This window comes from Cygnus olor, chromosome 3 (genome assembly GCF_009769625.2).
Source record: "Cygnus olor isolate bCygOlo1 chromosome 3, bCygOlo1.pri.v2, whole genome shotgun sequence".
NCBI classification, from domain to species: Eukaryota; Metazoa; Chordata; class Aves; order Anseriformes; family Anatidae; genus Cygnus; species Cygnus olor.
Window position 1 is genome coordinate 31,517,394 of NC_049171.1, and position 21,009 is coordinate 31,538,402.

General features: G+C 40.6%; 1 long non-coding RNA gene across 1 annotated transcript; it reads right to left on the reverse strand.

Moving 5' to 3' along the window:
• Positions 1 to 34: 34 nt before the first annotated feature.
• LOC121068389 lies at positions 35 to 20,954 on the reverse strand. Its single transcript, XR_005818845.1, has 4 exons — positions 20,944 to 20,954; positions 7,755 to 7,761; positions 3,072 to 3,078; positions 35 to 388 (listed from the first exon to the last, which is right to left on the reverse strand). It is a non-coding gene; the product is annotated as an uncharacterized LOC121068389 (long non-coding RNA).
• Positions 20,955 to 21,009: the final 55 nt, after the last annotated feature.

A 21,009-nucleotide genomic window follows, 5' to 3' on the forward strand; every position in this document is an offset into this window, starting at 1 on the left:
TGTTTGAAAACTGGCTAAATGCTGCTCGGGGGAAAAATGACATTTTCTCACACCTTAGGGTCAAAGGTGAGTATTAGATAAGATGATCTTAATATTGTAGGTCTTTAAATATCGCTATGGTACCTGGCGTGGAGCTGAACACCTTTCAGTCAGATTGAACTCAGTCACTTGTTCAAGAATTTGCCTGGTCGTAAAATACTTGAGTAGAGTGTGAGCTTACCGCTTCTGTATTATTAATATGAGAATAAGCTGACATTATTAAAACATCTGAACATACTAACGCTCTAGGTATTTGCTGTGGAAGCTCTTTCTGGTAGACTAAACAAACTGATTTTCTCTAGTCCTCAACAACGGAAAGTGTTCGTTTTTTTCATCCCTTTGTGTTTTCCTTCCCAACCTCTTCGCTTTCACTCTACGCCCCCTGCTTATATGTTCACAATTCCTATTACCTGCTTTTGCCATAGCATCACAGTGGGCATTAAAACTGAATTAAAGGGTTTTGGAGAGCACAGTACAGTCTTCCATTTTATGGCCTAAATTTCTCTTTCCTATACAAATATTTTTTTGTGTGCCTTTTGCTATGCCAAAGCAAGTTCTACCTGACTGAAAATCAGCTTCAGGCGTGATTTATGTTGTCCTGTATTACTCAGGCTCTGTAAGAACGTACCAATTCATCCACTTTTGCCTTTTGCATGATTTTATTAAAGCACCAAAGTGTGTCCTTGTACAGATCAGTAAAACCTCCCTAAAAAACCCACCTGACCTGCAGCCAGTGGGGAAGCTCCTCCTCCAAATCTGTCAGTTTGGATACTGTATGTGTGTTTTGTTAATGTAGTATTACGCTGGTTGTGGATTAAGATGTTTGGCTCACTGCCATGATGCCCTACAAAAGTATCATGTCTGTTTGGATAGGTTTATCAACCAAATATCTCACTGAAGAACAAAATGAGGTTTATTAAAGCTTATTTTTTTTCATAAAGGGTGTTAACTAGTGGCAATTATATTTTTGATCCCTTAACCTTCTATAAATTCTGCAGCACTGCTTGGATACTGGAAAATCAGTCTGTATTTAACTGATTCTTTCTTGTTGTCCTTCTGTAGTACAACAGCTACATTTTCCCAAAATCTATTGAATTTCTAAGTTACCTAAAAATGCACTGGGTAAACTTATTTAATATATGGTGTTTATTAAAATGTCTATTTCTAGTGTTGCTTTGCCTCTTCAGTTGCTAGTAGAGGGGAAAATACGTCACCACCCAACACACCACCTACTTCTCACATACGAAGCAGAAATTTTAATTGGAAACTTCCGCCTTTTCTGCATCATTACCAATAGGCTTAACGTCTTAATTAGTGAAGAGGCAAGAACACTACTGCAGTTATTTTACTTTTGCATTCTGAATCTTATCCTTACCCATGGGTTGTTGCACAATTTCATTATCTCTTGCCAGATTTTGCCTTTCCCAGCACAAGCTCTGTGAATGTTTATCTTGTTCCACTTCTTGGTGTTCTTGATACTCAGTTCCAATTGCTGCCTTCAGCACAGACAGGTTTCTGGCTGCAGCTGTGCTTCTCTCCGGTTACAGAACAGCACTTTTTGGCTAGCATATAAAAAAAAATCATTCTTACCTGCCTATGGTTTTATTTTTCTGTTGTTACCTTTGTGATTGAGCTAGATCTACCGATTTTTTTTGCAAAAGGAGATCCCCATGTCAGAACTTGCGACGCATCCCATTTGTTGCTATCCTTGAGGAAAGTAAAATCGCTTGTTTCCTCCCTGACGTGAAGGCTCTTCAGGCACCTGTGTGTCTGCCTCCATCCAGGTGATGGCTGTCCCTGCCTTAGCCACAGGCGGTTGTTTGCCACGGAGCTCAGGCATGTCCTAGGCACTCCCTGCCTGCATGCACTGAGTTCCTTCATTTGAAAGCTGCTTCTGAAAGTGCTGTCTGTACCAACAAGAGTGCCTCAAAAAGGCATGGATTTTTTTTTTTTGCCTTCCAAAACCTAAAAAAGCTCCTAACCAATGTAAATACAAGTTGTCAATGGGAAGGCACTCAGGAAATAGAGGATACCTCTTCAACGTTAAGGAACAGGCCTTCTTCACCACCTCCCAAGTCCGTGCTGCTAACCACCACGTATTTTTTTAATTTGGTTCGGGAATGTATCAATGAGAGAGGAGAGGCCGAATGTTTGGGCAAAATAAATGGCCACAAGGCATATGCCAAGGAGCTTTTCGGTCTGGCAATGGGGCATTTACCAAAGGAGCCCTGGGCTCCTTTATTGATAAGTCCAAAATATTGTTTTGTGGTGTTGCAAGATCCCTGTCAAAACCAATCATGGTTTCAGTGCAATAACCAACACAATGACATTGCAGGGTGTAAATGATAATTTCTGTTTGGTTTTCTTGCAGTGTCTGCAGTTGTGAAAGAAGCACTTCAGCACTTTTTCAGTGCCGTCTTCCTGCTCTTTCCAGATGAATAATATTAGCAATTCACTGTGATGTAGCATAAGGGTAAAGCTATGACTTGTGGCATTAGCTGTAAGATTAGCCATAAAGGTATGTCTTTATTGTAAATACCAGTTAATCTATTTTTGTAGCTCTTTTTTGTTGGTATAAGAGGGTGGAAAGCATCAGGGGTTTTATTCCTTTTCTGTTCTCTTAAATTTCTGTGAGACAGAGTTGTTCTGCCTGGGTAAGCAAGATCTTGTAATTCTGGAGGATGCTTGTTGCTCTGTCTTTACTAAAAAGCTGTATGTTGCTTTTCTGCAGTACTTTTTCATTGTTAAACTTCTTTCTGCTAGTTTGTTTACATACATTCAGTGCATTATTAAAATTATGAAGCCTGTATTGTTCTAAGGAATTGCTCTGTAATTACTTTGTTACAAAATATATGAAGTTGCACTCTACAGTTAAAACGTTTGCTATATGTTGTCATGTTTGGAAAGTATATATTCCAGTGCTGATTCTACTGAGTTAAAATGCAAGGTTGTATTATGTAGTTGAATGAGAGTCAAATTATCCTGTCTCGTAGCAGATGTGTTTAAAGGACTGTGGAATGTTGGTATAAAACTTCACTGCTTGTTTAGTTGACTGCAATAAATGGATCACAAGTACCATCAGTCTGTAGCAATGTGGCATTTTTATGATGCTGACTTTGGTTTTGTCGCTTATAAAGGACCACAACACATTGTTCTGAAGTATCAGGAAAACGATACAAAACAATGCATAAGTTGGTGAGAGAAGAAGATTCGGAGATTCTCTGGTGTTTATAATTGTTCATCAATTGTGAACAGCATTGTGTATATCATCAAAGCTAAGGAAATGATTTGAGATTTATTTCTGTGTGCTGACAGTAATCAGAAAACGTAAAAATCTGTGATAGCTTCCATGCTTTTGTAACATGCAGTATGGAAACACCTTTGCTTGGCTGATGGTTGGTGCACTCCAATACCGCTACGCTTCTGCTCCCTCGTACATCTTGGTAGTTGGTGGCAGGGCGTAGTCACGTGTGATCTTCTTAAGGATTGTCTTTGTAGAAAGGGCGGCACAGCACAAATAGAAACAAATATAAAATCTGGTTTTGGCAAATCCTGAGAAAAGTTCTCTATTTAAAACAAGTATTGTGAAGAGCAGAACTAATGAAGTCTTGTTTCTTATGAGCTTCTTGAGCCTCCTGTAAATCCAGTTTCTTTACCCATGTTCTCTTGTTGAGTGACATTATCTCGCCCAGGCAAGAGAAAGGGCATCTTCCTGCTCATCTCTTCCTCCCTGGAGGTGATACTTGGACTTCTTTCTTCTGTTCCCTCCTCCCCTGCACTGACTTTGACAGAGCTGTTAGGAACTTACTTACCTTGGAAACTTTTCTCTCCTTGATACCTTTTCAGAATAGGTTAAAGTTACTTGATGACTTCTAAAGTAATGGGGCAGTGCAGACATTAGCCTTTCATCCTTTGACCGTACATTTTTTTGTTGGAAATATTCATTGTCTCTCTGCATTTTTCTCTCTATGAAAAGATGATATTTTTCCCCCTCAAAGAACATTAAAAGTGCCAATTAAAGCTTACGGCAGTAAGACTTTGACAAGCTTTTTCCAGACATTAAGTCTCCCAGTCAACTGTAGTCTCAAGCCTTAAAAAATCACATATTTTAATGGTGTATTTTTAGGATAAGAGTGTTCACAGCTCTTTAAGGTCCTTAATTAACAAATTCATTTATAACAAAGCTGACATACCCAGCCATTAAAACACACAGTTGTAATTTTCAAATGCTAGTCTCTGTCAAAATTAGGTGAGCTATGAAGTGAGTTGGTGGTGAGGTCAGTTCTGGAGGCCAGATAATGAACTATTGTTTGCACTGAGATTCCCACCTCATCAGCTGCTTAAAAACTCAGCGACTTCCCTAGCCATCTGTGCTCCCTTCGTAATTAGCTGCAGTGGAGGAGATGCCTCCCAACAGCAGCCCGTCTTAGAGTGGGGAGATGAATTCCTCACTGCAGATGGTGAATGGGAGGAAGTTTTAAGCGTATCTTCCCCATTAACTAACTGTAAAAGCTGCCTAAATTGCTATCTTAAGGTCTCCCTTATCTTAAGACAGCAAGAGCTTATCGACCATTAGATAAATAGAATTGAACGTGTCGGCTTTGTGGCTTTGTGGTCGTGGCAGTAGAGAAGCCAGGGTGCCAGTAAGTGCCACCGCCTCAGAGCGAACCGTGCAAGGAGACAGCAGGACTCGCGGTGCTTTTGCTGCCTGTGCCCTTCCCAGGTGGTTCTGGTGGGGAAGGACACCCAGAGCCAACTCGCAGGCACCTTGTGAACAGGAAATGGCTTCCCTTAAAAGGAGAGAAAAAAGCCTACTGTTAAAACTTTTTTCTTTTTTAATTCCCTCTGCCCATCTACCTCCCAAACAACTACCTAAAGCACCTTACAGCCTGGAGGGTAACATGGCTGTATCATACCTGGATGACAGCACGTATCTCAAACCTAGAAGTGTGTAAAACTAACAACTAAACTCCGATGCCCTGCTAAAAGAGGGGGAACCAACATGAAAGGTAAGGCTGGCAGACTAGAAAAAGATGAATATATTTGCTCAGCAAAACCTTAATCTGTGTGGTTTCCTTATAGTGGGGTAAGGAACAAACTGGAACATCTGTGTGTTTCCAGTTTTCATTTGAAAGATGGGGAAAATTTCACCGTCTCCCAGAACATACGTGAGCAAATGTTGCTTAGCTCAGGGAACATCATGCCTTCAGACATTTTTTTTCTCCCAGGGCTTTCACTTGCAAGTTCTACAGTATCAATGTGTGATCGTTAGATTTTATTTTTCCAGTGTTACACTTGAGATAGGAATGTAGTGTAATAACAGGTAACTGCTTGGTCTGGCAGGCATACCGCTTCATCCTTCTTGTATATGGTGATGCCATTTCTTCAGCCCAGTAATGACAGCTACAGCTCTTCTCTTGGTAATTACGTGCTATTTAATCCTGCTTTTAATTTTTGGCATTGAGGTCATTTTTGATAGGTACCTTTAGTTCCTTTTTGAGTGGTAGCAGTATGCTTCACAAAAATGAATCACAAATTGCAGATATTTCTTCTTTCTCTGAAGGAAATCTGACAATTTGTATTTTGTATCTGAAGATCTTGTTGGCAGTCAAATAAAAAAGGTAAGTCCCATGGACTAGAACTCCACCATCTCAGAGTTGTGTCTGAGTCTCACACTCAGATTCATTATTATAGTAAAATGTAGCTCTCGTGGGAAGTCAAGCATGCAAAGGGAGAAAAAAGAGATGCCCCAGCCCTGGAGGTGTTCAAGGCCAGGCTGGATGGGGCTTTGGGCAGCCTGGTCTGGTGGGAGGTGTCCCTGCCCATGGCAGGGGGAGTGGAACTGGGTGGTCCTTAAGGTCCCTTCCAACCCAAACCATTCTCTGACTGTGATTCCATAGATGAGTAAGACCAATATCCATGAGTGTTTTAAACACCAAATCATTTGAAGGCCTCCTTCCTTAATTGGGCACTGGTGAAGATGACTTAGCTGTTACATGTAATGTTGCTGACCTTTTTTCAGAGCGCAGTTAGCTTCCCCTGTTACACAGAGTTTCTATTTTGAATATAAACTGGGATTTGTACCTACTAAAGAGAAACCTCTACCCACGGCTGCTTTGGGAGATGTCCTCTCGTCCCCCGGCTCGGAAGGACCTCTGGTGTGCGAGCACCTGGCAGGGAGAGGCTGGATGAGACGCTGAACAGGTGCAGGAGTGCAGGCAAACGCGCATTTGGACAGCTGGAGACCAGATGGTCCTTCCTATAAAACTATTTCCTATCTGCAGCCAAGTGTGGATAATACCAGGCGTGTCACAGAGGCCTGCTGTGCTCCGCAGACTATGTGAGGGGAGAGAGCGGGGTAACACTAAGCTGGATTTGAGCAGCGATTGTGGTGCTTCACGGGAAGCCAGAAAGCACAGCAGTACAAGGATGCAAGGGAAGCGGAGTTACTTCCCTGTATTTTTGATAAATAAGAGGGGAGAATGAGGTGACTGGAGCATTAAGGTAGCAAGCTGTGCCCCATACCTGAGATAACCCTTTGTGTGAGTGTTTGTTACTAAGCAGTGACAATACTGACGTACCTGTGCATTGAAATGCCTCATATTGTCTCTTTTCTGGCCCATGTCCTCATATACTTCGGGGTGGCAGAGAAAAAAAAATTGATAGCTACCACCACGAGCAGCTTCGTTGTGGTGGGGCAGCCGGGCAGCAGAGCAGATGGCAGGGGTGAGTCACGAAGCGGGTGTCCACTGGGGTTCACAACGAGCCCGTGGGGACACCTCTGTGCCCACCCAGGGGCACGCGGAGCGGTCGCTGCGCCCTCAGCAGGAGGGGAGGCAGGAGGCGGCTTTCCCATCCTGGGCTGATCTGCGACGGGCAATGGAACCAGAAGCCCAGCAAACACGGTTCTGTCTCCGGAGCCCTGCCTCCATTCCCGAGTGGCAAGGTCACCGTCAAGTCCAGCTGACCTCCCCTCTGGGCCTTTTCCGTGTGGCAGCGAGCCCTGTGCTCCTGGGCTGGCAGGGACCCCTGCAGCTCAGGCGAATGATAGCCCTGAACTACTGATAGTCCTACGCACCCTTCGTGCCTGGTCTTCAGAAGAAAATGGAAAACTTACTTGTTTTATACCATAATAAAAATTGCAATTCTTATCTCTTCTGTCTCTGCTTTGACACAGTCCCAGGGTTTTCGCTGTCACAACAGTGTATGTGCGTTTTTCTCTCAGTTTATGGGAACGAATAAGGTTTGTGTCATTTCAGTGTGTGTTGAAACTGATAGCAGAGCAGCACTGCTGATGGTGCTTGCTTTATTTTAGACCACACTGGCATTGGAAAACACGAAGTTAGTTTTTTATCCATGAGCAGAGGAATGAACATTTGCTTCTGGTGTTTGGAAGAAAACTAATGCGCAGATTTTCATCATTTGCTGATTGCTGGGAGAGAAATGGTAAGGTACAGCCTGCTCTGTAGGAAATTCTCATGGAACGTAATTTGGGAATAGCAGCTTTGTAGTCCACAGAACCCTTTCCAACTGCTCTTCTGTACTCCAACAGCCAGATCTATTCAGAGAATTTCAGAAGCGGTCTGGATTTCACACTGTTCCTGGATGCACAACAAACTTCTTCTAAGCCTGTGTTGATGATTTTCTTTTTTTTTTTTTTTAATTTAGGCTATCTCCAAATTGCCTTCTCAGAGCCAGTTCTAGCACGAATACACTGCTTTGCTAGCCTCAAGGACAGGAGGCCCAGACTTACCAGGAGATTTACCATGAGTCCTGCGAAGGACTCGGTGTACTGGAGACTGGCCACTGAAGCCTCGGTAATTTAACGTTGCTGGGTATGTGGGGGTTATTGTTACTTACCCCATGAGCAGTAGAACGCACTGCAGCAAAGCAGGGCTGGCACACACAAGAACAAGTTCTGTGGGAAGCCACTCTTAATACAACTTAATTTCCTATGAGCAGTAAGAAATGTACGGTATGACCTAGTACATCACCAAATGTCACAGCTTCCTCTCACACAACTCCTGTGCTGCATCCAATCCCAAACTCATCATCTCTTCCTGTCGTCTCTCTCCCAGCACTGTTAGCTCTCTTCCCCCATTCCTTGGCTGCGGGCTAGGCAAACCCAAGCGTATCATCTGCAGAACAGGTGAGTCACCGTGCTTCCCCGCTGTCCCACGTAGAGCCTTACCGAGCAGCGTCCCAACGCTGTCCTCTGCAGGGGCAGCCCTGGTCTGTAGGTTGTCCTCTCAGCTACCGGAGTGCTCTCAGCCACCCTATAGGCAGCAATTTGGACTCCGAGCATTTTCCACTGAGTACATGCATGCTCTTTTCCTGTGGCAAGACAAAATGTGTGTGTTGTTCCTCTCCATGGAAGGAAATTATTTCACTAACAGCCTCCTACACACAGCTGAAATTGAAAACCGTAACCATTTCTAGAATATGAACATCTACATACATTGCCATAGCCTAACGCAGAAGTGTTTGCAGCTTTCATCCCTGTGTGGGAGGCTGTCACTTCATGAAACCATTTCACAATGCATCAAAACTCGATAGCTAAAAATTATAAGGAAATATTTTATGTAGTAAAACTACAGCTAAGAGTTTTTCTTTTGGAGCTTGGCTAGTTTATACATATTTTAGATCATTTTGAAAACTAAAAAAGTTGCTGAAGTAGAAAGCAAATTCTGAGATGCTCCACTCCTGATAAGTTGTTTCCCAGATGCACATTTTTTTTGCAGTCATGAAAGAGGAATCCTGATGGGACACGCCAAATCGTAAGACACCATGATAACACCTGCTGGAAGTATACCCCAAATCCAGCTAGGCCAGCAACCTTCATCTGATTGATAAAAGTATCACCAGGCGCTTTGGCAGAAGCCCCCTCCTTACAGGCACTGTGGGATGATAGTGGGACATTTTTCTGATTCCCTCTTCCAGACAGCTTACCATCATGGTCTTAAGAGTTTAGCTTTTAAGCACGTTCAACTTTTCAGCACGGTTCTCTTCAAGGCCCCATGTTCCTCAAACAGGCCTACACCTTGTACACAAAATAAATTGACAAGAGACAGAACTAATATACAAAGATATAAATCAGCTTTGGAAAAGATTTAAGGAACCATTTGCTGAGCTTCCTTGAATTGTTTCTTACAGTTTATCTTTTAATGCTCTGATTAGTTGAGATGCCTTGAGTGTTTCCTAAGTAAAAAAAGTCAATAAAAAGATAAACATCATTAAAGAAAGTAATATAGAGAATACATTTAAGATACTATAGACCTGATCAACTGTAATGTTTCTACTGACTTTAACGGATGTGAGACTGAATTCAATGTGAATAAAGATATTTTCCTCTTTGCAAATATTCGACTGAAGCTAAAAGAAGGCATGTTGGAATTTTCCGTTTGTAACAGTAATGTCATTATTCTTTTAGAGCATAATTTGAAATGCTGTCAGATGCAGTTACATTTCTCAGTGGAGAAACGTCTGGTTATACCAGGTATATCTGGGTAAATCTTTTGCTGAGTTTTGCTTTCAAAATTTACACTCATAGGTGAACACTTACTTTTGCCTGTTTGTATGGGGCTCAGTCCTATTCATGCTATTTTCTAACTTTTCTTTCCACATGAAATTCTAATATAAACAGCATCTAATTTTCATGACCTATATCTTGCCCTCCAATCACATGCTCCAAAACCAGAGGTTGTTCTTGATTCCTCCCCAGGTATGTGTAGTTCACTGTATCCCCAGACATTAAAAAACAATTCTTGGCCAAATACAAGTCATACTTCTTACTCCTCTTACCCACATCTCACTTCTCTTACCCAGCTGAGGCTCGTGCAGCTCCTGTACCTCATGTTGTTTGCTGTCCTATTTGTCGGCTGTATTGTTGTCCTGCAGCGGTCACAGAACTGGCACAAAATGCTCCCGTTTGCATCATCACTAAACCATGGGAAGAATTTGGAAAACATGAGCCTAATAGCTGGTAATCAGAGTTTTCTGTTTATGGAAAACAGTACTCAGAGCACTCTGTCATACAAACTAAACTTCATGCCAGTTGTGGCTGAAGGGTGTTTAAGAACAAGAGGAGCAAGGAAGAGTGCAAGAAGAATGAAGAATGTCTGTGTAAACGAAAGAACTTCTTTGGAAACGTATCTGTATACACACCACTTCTCCCTACAGATGCTTTCTCGTTTAATGTCTGTTGATGTGTAAGGGTCACAATTCAAATATAATATATTAATGTATTTTACATCTCCAAAGAACTGTACTGGTATTAATACTCTCAGACACCAATATGAGAGATTTTTAAAGGCAAACAAATGTGGACACTGATGTACACTGAGAAAGTATCAGAGCAAAAACTTAAGTGCTGAAGTCCCATTCTCTTTTTGCCACATGTCCATCGTTACGTTAACATTAATGGGTCTGTCCTCTTCCTCAAGGAGCAGAACTTTGGAGAAATTATTGTTCTAAACCCTTACAGTATGAAGAAAGGATTCTTTTAGTTGCATGTTCAAGACAATGCAAGCTGAAATACATGAAGAGAATCAATGATGAAAGCAAACATCTTGGCGTGGTGGCAGATAAAGTCAACAACAGTTTCCACAACTGGAGACACGTGAACAAAACCTGAGATGGCACTGTTCAGCCAGGTGAGGGTCAACCTGTTTGTGAAGGAGCCTGGGAAGGTCTGTTTCAGAGACTTCCCAACAGCCAACATGTGTAGGCTACTACATGAAGCACCAGGGCATGTGTCTGAAAAAAGCTATGTAACTGGGCGACACCAAAGGCCACACAGAAACTTGGGAGAAGACCAGTAACTGCATCTCCGCATCAGTTACACTGACGTAGAAACAGACACATGGTGTCCTCAAGAAAGTGACCTCTTGGAAGCAACAGATAAAACCACTCTATAGCATGTATGTCACAGTCGAGTTGTCGACAGTGTGTGGGTCCTTTGTCAGTTCTTACGTTCTCAGAACGAGTATCTCTGCATGTGACTTGAATAAAACTTATTCTCAAAAGGAGCAATCTCATCAATGCTTATGCAACACCTTAGGCTCTTTTAGCCACTTTAGAGTAATTCTTTTCTTTAACACTCATTTTTTTTCTCAGTTTTTACCCTTCCTGTAGATTTATTTTTGTGTCAAGGCTTCATTAACATTAAATTCAAGTTACTTGAAGGAGGAAAAACTCAGTTGCTTCTTAATTTCTATTTACTACCAAGTTCAAGTCTGTAATAACAGCCAATATTTTTTCGTAGTGTTTATTCTAAAAACATTTTCATTCAAACAAATTGTATCTATGAAAGCTGTTTATCTTTGAAAATTTACAGGAAAAGTGTTAGACTCCTCACAGCAATTATTCACTAATAATAAGGCTTCAAATTCTACCGTGTAGATTTCATCTGATCTATTTTTAAACATTTTCCTTTGTGCACATCCTCCACTGGCTCTGCAGTCTTCGCTCTGGTTTTCTGAGCGGCTAGAACTTCCGAAACTTCATCAAATACTGCTGGCTACAAACCGGCTTTTTACTACAGGGTCCTGCAGCCTCCTCCCAGATACTTACCTTGGAGGGTTAAGGACTTGTGCACATGAGGTATTTTCAGTCTCAGCCAGAAGTGGGATCAGAAATCAAAAAAAACTTATTTTACAATGCTGCTGCTCTGATAGGTATATTTGGAAGCTGTGATTCCAGGAGGAGTCATACAATTCTGTGTTTGGGACAGCTTGGTGCCTTAAAGGGTCAACAAAGTAAGACAGCTGCTCTCGAGTGCAGAAAGCAAGTGCTTCTTTAAACCTCAAAATCCATGCCATCTTCTAAAAATACATACAAAGCAGGTAGGTATTTCAGGAAGAACACATGAGCACAAAGCAAAGGCTTTCACCTTAATCCAAGCTCCAGGGATGCGAGACGTAATATGTTCTTTAGCACTTTGCTTCTACAAATCAGAATTAACTTTTAAAAGGAGGCCAGTACATTATCCTCATCTTACAGAAGGGAAAACTAAGCCATTGGAGGTGGAGTAACTTGGCCAAAAACAGACCTGGGTCTGCCTGTATTGGATCAGACCCATTTCATCCAGGCAAAAATGCAATCTCTGACTACATCTGCTAGACACATCAAAGAAAAGTACAAGAAAACCCACATTACGTGTGCTGAGGAATCTGCCTGTTTACTATATTGTGTGGGGCAGAAGTGAGGTTGATGCAATTGGTACCAGTAAGTTATGCCTTCAGTGCAAAAAAAAAAAAAAGCAACAGGAAATTATTTTTTCTTTCCTTTTATATGATACAAATAGGTAATAGAAGCGTGTGATACAAAAAAAAAAAAAAAAAAAGATAAAAAGGCTCAGTTATTGTAGTTTTAAATTACACCATCAATGTCACGTAAACCACCCTGAAATCAGAGAGCCACTTACAGAGCTTCGTTAATGTGTTATATCTCTGAAAGCGGCAACTCAAAGGACATGAAACCTAGTCTTTATTGAAATGCAAAGTGAGAAAATAGCAAAGAATATAAGGAACTTGTATAACACAGGCATGGGTAAATTGCAATATTGCTGTGACACCCAGGGAAATTTGCTCCTTGGTTATGTGAGGCACAGCCAATGAGATTCATCTGAAACCAGAGGAAGCTGTGGATTGTTTGCAATGTTTTCACTTACGGGTGGCTTCAGAACCATCAGGGAGACAGAAAAACCCACTGCTGATCTTGAGAGATTTCCTGGAAAACAATCCCAAACTAGAAATGAAACTAAATATTAACATCTGAGTCGGATCAAACTAAAAAACACCCTCTTCCATGTCCAACAGCACACTTCCATCAGTACAATGTAGTCCAGTTTTATTTTGCATTTTTCCATTGGTTAAAAGCCATACCACCACCATCGTTCTCCACTGACTGAGCTGAAGGGGTTCAGAAGCACATTTCTGCACTCCACTTTGGATTTCTACTGAGTAGCATGTCAAAGGGATGCAAATAAGCCACATCCCTATTTACATACTTGAATGATTATCTGAATTTAAGACCCGCTGGAGTTAGGTAAGAACAAAGATTTGTTGAAACTATACATTTTTACTTAATTAACATAAAATGCTCATGGATTTTAAGTGAACTATTGTTAATTCACATTTCAAAACGTCAAAACTATTAAAAGCCTATGGCTAGGGCTTATCCTGTCTACTTCACAACAAAAAGTCTTCTGACATTAAACAGCTGTCATGGACATGAATGCTCTAAGCTTGTATATTAAAGACAATTCCCAAGAGACTGCGTAGTGCTGAGAACGCACAGAGATGATGGCTGACCTTGGGTGTGTCATTTAAACTGAAGATTCAGAGATGATTTCACATCATCAGAGCTGTAAGGACAACATTGCTCATTACAAACCATCCTTTAAAGAACAAATTATGTCCTGCCTAGCACTAGACTATTATTAAATGCGCTGCATAAGCAAAACAACATTTCAATAGAGCTCTCAGTCCAAATTATGCTGACACACGAAGTATTCAAGTGTTATGTTGGACACCTTATTTCAACAACATGTATGTTCCAAGTTGTTCCTGCAACTGATCCAGTTAAGACAGGCCCCTTCAGCACAGCATGCATGAACGCAAGCAGGGTCTACCAATGTCATAAAGCCATTAGCGTGAAGCAGCAGTAGTTAGAGAATCACTTACAGTTTTTCCTGCCTTTCCCACAATAGGAAAGGTCCATACCACTCTGAACAACAGGCCCTGAACTGCACTTTCAAGAAACAGGAGCAGTCAGTTCTACTGCTCCATGCACTTACTTCTGCCTTCACAGTACCAGGTACTGACATTTTTTTAAAAACTCAGTGTTTGTTAAATAATGATCCCCCTTAGCCGACTTAACATCACATAGAATATATACTTACATCAACTTTTGAAAGTCTAGAATCTCTCAGCTTTCTCTTTTATTCACTATTTCATCACATTCAGTTAACACGCTTCCTTCTTTGCCGGAGAGCTCCCCCGAAGACCTGCAGTGCATTCTGGAACTCTGCATGGGAGTAGAGCCTGAAAATAGACCATCGTTCTGCACTTCAAAGGCTCTAGAATCATCTGGCAGACAGTGACATTAAAGAACACAAAATGAAGATTCAGAAGCAAGAGACGAGTTACGGAAGCAGATCTTAATCTTGCAGTCAAACAAAGGGACATTGTGTAGAACATTTTTAGAAATGACACACAGGTCTTGTCTGGGAACCTTTAACGGTCTTTCTTATTAGTACAAACTGTCTTAAATCTGTCCCGTGATTTTTATATGATCTTTTTTTTTTTTCTTCCCTGTAATTTCTGCACCCATTAGCTAGCTGGACCTTTTGTTCTATAACCTTTTCTGCTCAATTCCTAAGTTAAAAGATCATTTCATATTCAGTGAAGTCAATGCATGGATGTCAATGTATGTCTCAGAACCGTACACTTTTCTTCAAGAAAAAGAAATATGCTTTCCAGATAAAACGTCAGAATGAAGTAAACACAGAAACAATGTGCCTTTGGGGAGTAAGAAAACACTCCAGGGCTGATTATACTTGCCAGAACATTGAACATGAACCCATCGGATTGATTAAGTCTGTCATAACAGCAAATCATTAAGCCGTAAAAGAGAAAATTCAATGTACTTTCTAGAGATAGAAGTCTATTTTTAAAAAAATCAAAGCAATATTGGTTTTAGCCAATCCTTGTTGCTTTACTGTACTAACACTTTGAGCAGGACTTTGACATCAAAGATGCTGTAGTAACAAAAGTACAGACAACTCAACATTAATTTTTCTTTTTTATTATATGACACCTATCTGGACCTGTGTCAGTAAAGACGAACACGCCAGGCATGCTGTAACCAGTGCCATGCATCAAAACATGGAAAGGAAAAAACTGTGAGGGAGAAAGACCAACATATATTCTGTATGGGGAGAAAAACTCTTGTTGAAAAGCAGGTAGGAGGGGTTTTCCACAAAAACTTCCCTTCTTTGTGAAAATATGATCTGGAGAGAATTCCAGCATTGCCTTAAAGTGGAGCAGTAGAAAAACTGAGGCAAGCAAAGTGAGCTGAGGGAATCCCAGTCAGATGCCTCTCCAGAGAAATCCTGTTCTCTTCCACATCCCCGAGGGACACACAGACCTTCCAGAGCTGCAAATTCTTGGAATCAGAGCTCACATTCTCCTGACGTTACACTTTCTGTGCAGTGTAGCTCGGCTTTACATTGTACACAAAACAAGGGAAACAACCCAGGAACCATCACAGACTTACTCGTGCTTCGAGAGGCAGTCACCCAGCTGCCAGATATAGACACAACATGGTGAACACATCCAAGCGTGTTTCTCAAGCGATCAGTCACAGAGGGCTGAAGGAAGAGACTTTTTCATTTCTTGAGAATCCACTGAGTGAAAAAAGCACGTTCTCCTGCAGATAGGAGCTCAGCTTGCGAGTGTTAAGGACATTTTTTTATTGATAAAAGACTCACTGCTCACTAAAAATAAGCAGCTTTTGAAGTAGAAATGATACTTCTCCAGCATCTCTGGACTTCAGAGAAATTCAGAAACCAGTATGATTTGCATAGCCAAGGCTATGACCCAACCACTTCAGCCTCCCCCAGTAAGAAATTATCTCGAAGGAGAAAGCAAAGTGAAAGTACTTTAAATGTATCTCCTTAACATTTTCACTTCTTTGAGGACGATTATACTCTAATACTAAGACAAAACAGGTAGCATTGGCAGGAGCACTGCAAATGTTCAAGCAGGTAAGATCTAGCATGCAATTATTAATTGTTCCTTGTTGAAAAGATTAACACTGGTTTATTTACACTAATATTTAAAGAGTGCTACAGAAAATAGTAGGAAAAACATACTGCTACAGAGGCAGATCTGTGTAGAGAGATTCTTTTGGTAGCAACAGTCTGAAGCTCGTGGTTCATCAGCTGGTTTTCAATCTGTGCTCTCCACAAGTTCGTGATTTCAGGGGGCTGAAAAAGCGTGCTACATGAATCACAGCTTCTACTGTTAAGGAACTAACACTGAGATTTGTTCCACGTGAAGCCAAAATGAAAAGCTTTCCTAGCTTTAGGGTCTACTCTGTAGTTTACTGAGTCAACAAAATGTTTTTAAGCTCTAAGACTACCTATTGCACGTGAAGGAGTAATTACAATGGAGCTCGGCTGTCTCACTATATGTTTTCTATTCATATTTCTCCCTCATCTTTCAAATGTATGATTTTGCAACCAATTTTACATCTGATTGTTGCTCTTCTTCTTGGCTAGCTATCAAGGGCTGCTGATACCTAAGGCTGGTATTCTTATCCTAAAAGCCCGAGTGAGCCAAATGCATGACTCACAAAGTTTCATCTAATAGTCTCTCTTTTTGAGCTTCTCTTCAAAAATCCCAATCTTAGAATGGAAATGAAAAGGCTCAGGCTGAAACATACACATAGCTTTCAACAGCTGAAAATACACAGGGAGCTTGGGAAGTGCCAAGCATTTCGTTTTTAAGATCTCTTCTTGCTTTGGAACCGTGTGGAGCTTCCATTTCGTTATACTGAACACCCACACTATTCTGCACGACATTCCACACAAGAATACAGTGGCCAAATATATGCAGTAGTTTAAATTATAATTGCATACATGCTTATTAGCTGTACAGTAATGATTTTTTTTTTCTGAGCTTACACAATTTATGACTGACAGCAAAGCTCATTAAAATGTATTTAGTCATTTGCATCCGTCTATTTAATTCATAGTTTCCTGCCAGGTACTCATTTGTATTTACAATTACAATGCAGATTTACTAATAACTCTCAAGAACACAAGATTGTTTGTGATGTGTCACCATGTGCTGGCATGTCACTAAACGATGCCACTTAGCAAGAGATGGAGATCCCTTTCTAGTTTTAACAATGTCCATCTTAATTTTCGGAAATCTTTAGATTTCAGTGTATTTCAAACGCTCGGCACCTACAGAAATCAGACGGCATTATGTGTGATACCGTAATGTCCGTAATTGCATTCAGTATCAGGTGCTTGTTCTCTGCGCATAGACGTAAATGAAGAACCAAGAAACTGGAAGGAAAATTTATTACCTCTAATACCTCATCTCTCCAGTCAAGCTGCTGTACAGAAACACAAAGTCACTGAAAATACTGCCTCCCCTATAAATCTTACTTATTTTATACCTTTTAACCACCTCTGGCATGACACTATTACTGCTTGCTTCATGGGGCCGGCATAAAGTGCTGAAACTATGGGGCAAACAAGTAACTCATGCAGCTCCTGGGGCAGGTGTTTAATGGTTATAGATCAGACTTCCAATTGCAGTGATCATGCAGGGCTGCCAAACATTTAATACCCTTTTTGGGGAAGAAGTGAGATAAACTTGTTGTTCTACTACTATACTCGTACTGTATTCAGCTGTAGTTCAGACAGCCTTGTCCTAATAAATTTTGCATTGCATCATTGCATAAGGAATTTCTTTCCATATCAATACCTTCTGTACTGTTAAAATTTTGTGAAGCATAAATTAATGCAAGTAGTATGTTAAAATATATGTATAGTTTGTGTTAGCATTTTAATGTTAGCATTGAAAAGGTTTATCGAAGCAGAATTAAAATTGAGCTTTGAAAACTAAACTTTCTGATTTTCAAAGGCTGGGTTTATATTATTATTATTATTATTATTATTATTATTATTATTAATACTGCTTTTTAACACTTTGTTGAATTTGTTTACAGAATTATGTTTTTGTTTATAAGCAAAGAAGGAAAATAACAAAATCCCCTGGTACAGGTTTAGATGCCTTTTTACATCTGTTACTTCATTTTCCATGAAGTTACTATTGCTTCCTTTCTTTTTTGTCTGAAGATATCAGAAGTAGAGCTGGGCAGGAATTTTCCTAAACGAAGTACATTGCTGGAAAATTGTTGATTAAAAACAACATGATAATTCGTCTCTTAAATGACCAACTTCTGTACACTCAGGTACAAGACAGTCGCCCTCCCTACCCTTTACAGCCAATGGGGAGATGCAAATGATCCAGCAAGTGGTTCGCCTCCTCCTAACGCAGGCTCTTCCAGATGGTAATTCACCTCACCGGAGTTAGATGCCTATCTCAGAAGAAGACAAATCACCTTCTGGAACGTCCCTTTCTCTCCACTGACTATAAAGGGTGGCTAGCTCACTGCTAAATAAAGATTTCCTTAAGCACCTCAAATTTGTGAAAGAAATTCCACCTGAAGAGCTTTCTGAAACATAGTGGTTCATATTTTGGGTACTGCCTTTCTCTGACAGCCACGGGCTGCAGCTACCATATTATCTGAGCCCGTGGACATCCCAGACTCTGCAGCCTGAGGAGCCATCTTCAGAGCATTGAGTTTCAGGAACATTACTGAAATGTCCATTTCCCAGAAAGACACAGATCTTTCTTTTTCCTTCCCTTCCCTTCCCTTCCCTTCCCTTCCCTTCCTTTTCTTTTCTTTTCTTTTCTTTTCTTTTCTTTTCTTTTCTTTTCTTTTCTTTTCTTCTTTGCTTTTCTTTGCTTTTCTTCTTTTCTTCTTTTCTTTTCTTTTATTTTCTTTTTCTTCTCTTTTCTTTTCTTTTTTCTTTTCTTCTTTTCTCTTTTCTCTTCTCTTCTTTTTTCTTTTCTGCCATAAGAGCATGAAAATGTCTGAAGCAGTGAGGTTTCTTATGAATCAGAAATTCTCAAATTCAAAAACTCTGTAATTGGAACCCTGTTTATTTCTGGACTTTGATATTTGCAGATGAGACATTAGGAAACCACAGCTATTTTAACACCTGGTTTCATTTCAGTTAATAACTTTGCACCTGATACATTCTCCTCTATTAAGTCAAATTTATGCTAATACCGTCCTGATTAGCAAATACTATTTAAAGTTGGTTTATGTGGAGATTTCTGAATAAAGTAGGTATCTAGACTTGGTGAATTTCAGCCAGGAAGATTATATTCAGTGAACATCAGCTATCAGATTATACAACAACATGAGCTTCAGAAGTTGCCCATAAGTATCCCTGCAGAACAGCGGTGTTGCTTACAGGATGACAAGTAGCAGCAGCTAGGGAGAAGCTTTTTTCATGCAAGGTCGATCTGTGCTTTTTTACTGAACACAACGCAATCTCTGGCAGGGATGGCAGAACTCTGGTATTTGAGTTACTTCATGGAAAATTCACTTAGCCACGTGAAACTCACTTGCTTTGGAAGATACAGGTCTTCAAACACCTGAGTATTTCCTTTAACAATTCCAAAACTGGATTGTATAGGCTGTGCTCTGCAGGGCTTTACGAAAGGTGAAGCAAAGGGCACCAAGCTGACAGGCTCAGTGAGACAGCTGCCTATCTTCTCCCTCTGAAGGAGCCCTAGGCGGTGACATCTCTGGCCTCTATGCACTACATTTCACTGCAGACCTTAGCTTTTTCTAAAATCCATACCATATCCTGAAAGACATTTTCCCTTTTATTTTCCTTCTGAAAAATGCTTCTGGTGATAACTTCGTATATACAATACTTTGCTTTTCTTTAGGGTCTAGGAAAAGCAGCAAAGGCACAGAGGGGATATCCTTTCATCTTCTTTACATTCATTTAAGCTCTTAGGGAAATACCTAATAACACATTTACAGCATGCTGTTTTCAAAGCACTACCTATTAAAACATTAATAACTTACTCATCTCAGTCTCCTAGGGAAGCAGGAAATTTTATATTTCCACTACTTTATACAAAGCATGGTAAGTATATTGAAGGAAAGGATAATTTTGAGAGCTGAACACAAGAAGGACATCTTAATGCTTGACAGTTAGAGGAGGATATCCCATACCAAGCCACTCAAGCATGCATGCAAAGTTGGAGTTAGTCCCAGGAAATAAACAATTGGGACATCTGGGTTTAAGGCACTAAGGCCAAAGCACAGACTAAACAAATACACTTACTCTTCACTTCTGTAATTTTTTTCGAACACAGAAACTGGATCAATAGCCACTTTCCATGGTGAGTATCCCTATATTCATTTTAGGATCAGAGAAGCTGATGCACATTATGTTAAGCCGATTGCTTAACTTGACACCTTCTGGCAGCACAGCAGATGTTTTCACAGCATATGTAATGTACAGGTCGAGTTTGTCACAAGACGTAAAAGCAAGTACTATTTTTTTCTAAAATGGCAGTGCTGCTGCCACAGTCCTTTGATATAAGAACACAAGAAGAACTTACCAAGAATATAAAATGCAACCTCGTTTCCTTTCCTCTCTGAGAGCATTTGTGCCCACAGTCCTCGCCTTTCTGAAAAGCGTTCTGTTCCCCAGAGCCCTGGGATGAAGGCAAGGGGCAGAGGTATGTCCTCTGCCCTTCTAGCTTTGTTTTTCTCTACAAAAGACACAGTAATTAAAGATACTCTGGGCTAGAAAAGGAGAACAATTTTATGCTCGTAGGTAAAATACTCAGCTGGAACTGTTTAATGTCATGTTTAAACGGCTAGGACTATTGCACCCCAATAACCACGTCCCTAGCAAAGCACAACTAACACCAAGCTACATTGCTGTTAGTTTTACGATCTTTCTGGTGCAGTACATCTTTGGATTCAGGCACTGCAGCAAGGCAGCTGTAGGATGCTAACCCATTTCTTGGCCTCATGCACCGGTACCAGGTATGCAGCCTCGTACCCAATACCGCGGCACTCCATGTGTCTTTATTTATTTGAGGGAGATCTAAACAGGGTCTTCCATGTTAGATACCAACCTAACTGCTAAATATTGTGATAAGCACTTTCTCAGTTCTTTCTGTTATAAGTCTTCCAAGTTTAGGGGATAATTAATTAACCATCGGAGTTGAGCAGAAGAAAGACAGAATGATTCAGGAGTTTAACCACTGAGGGAGAAGAGACCTGAATTCCCATCTGCCTCACTGAAGTGTTTTATAGGCTATATATATAGGCTCTAGCTCTTTCCAG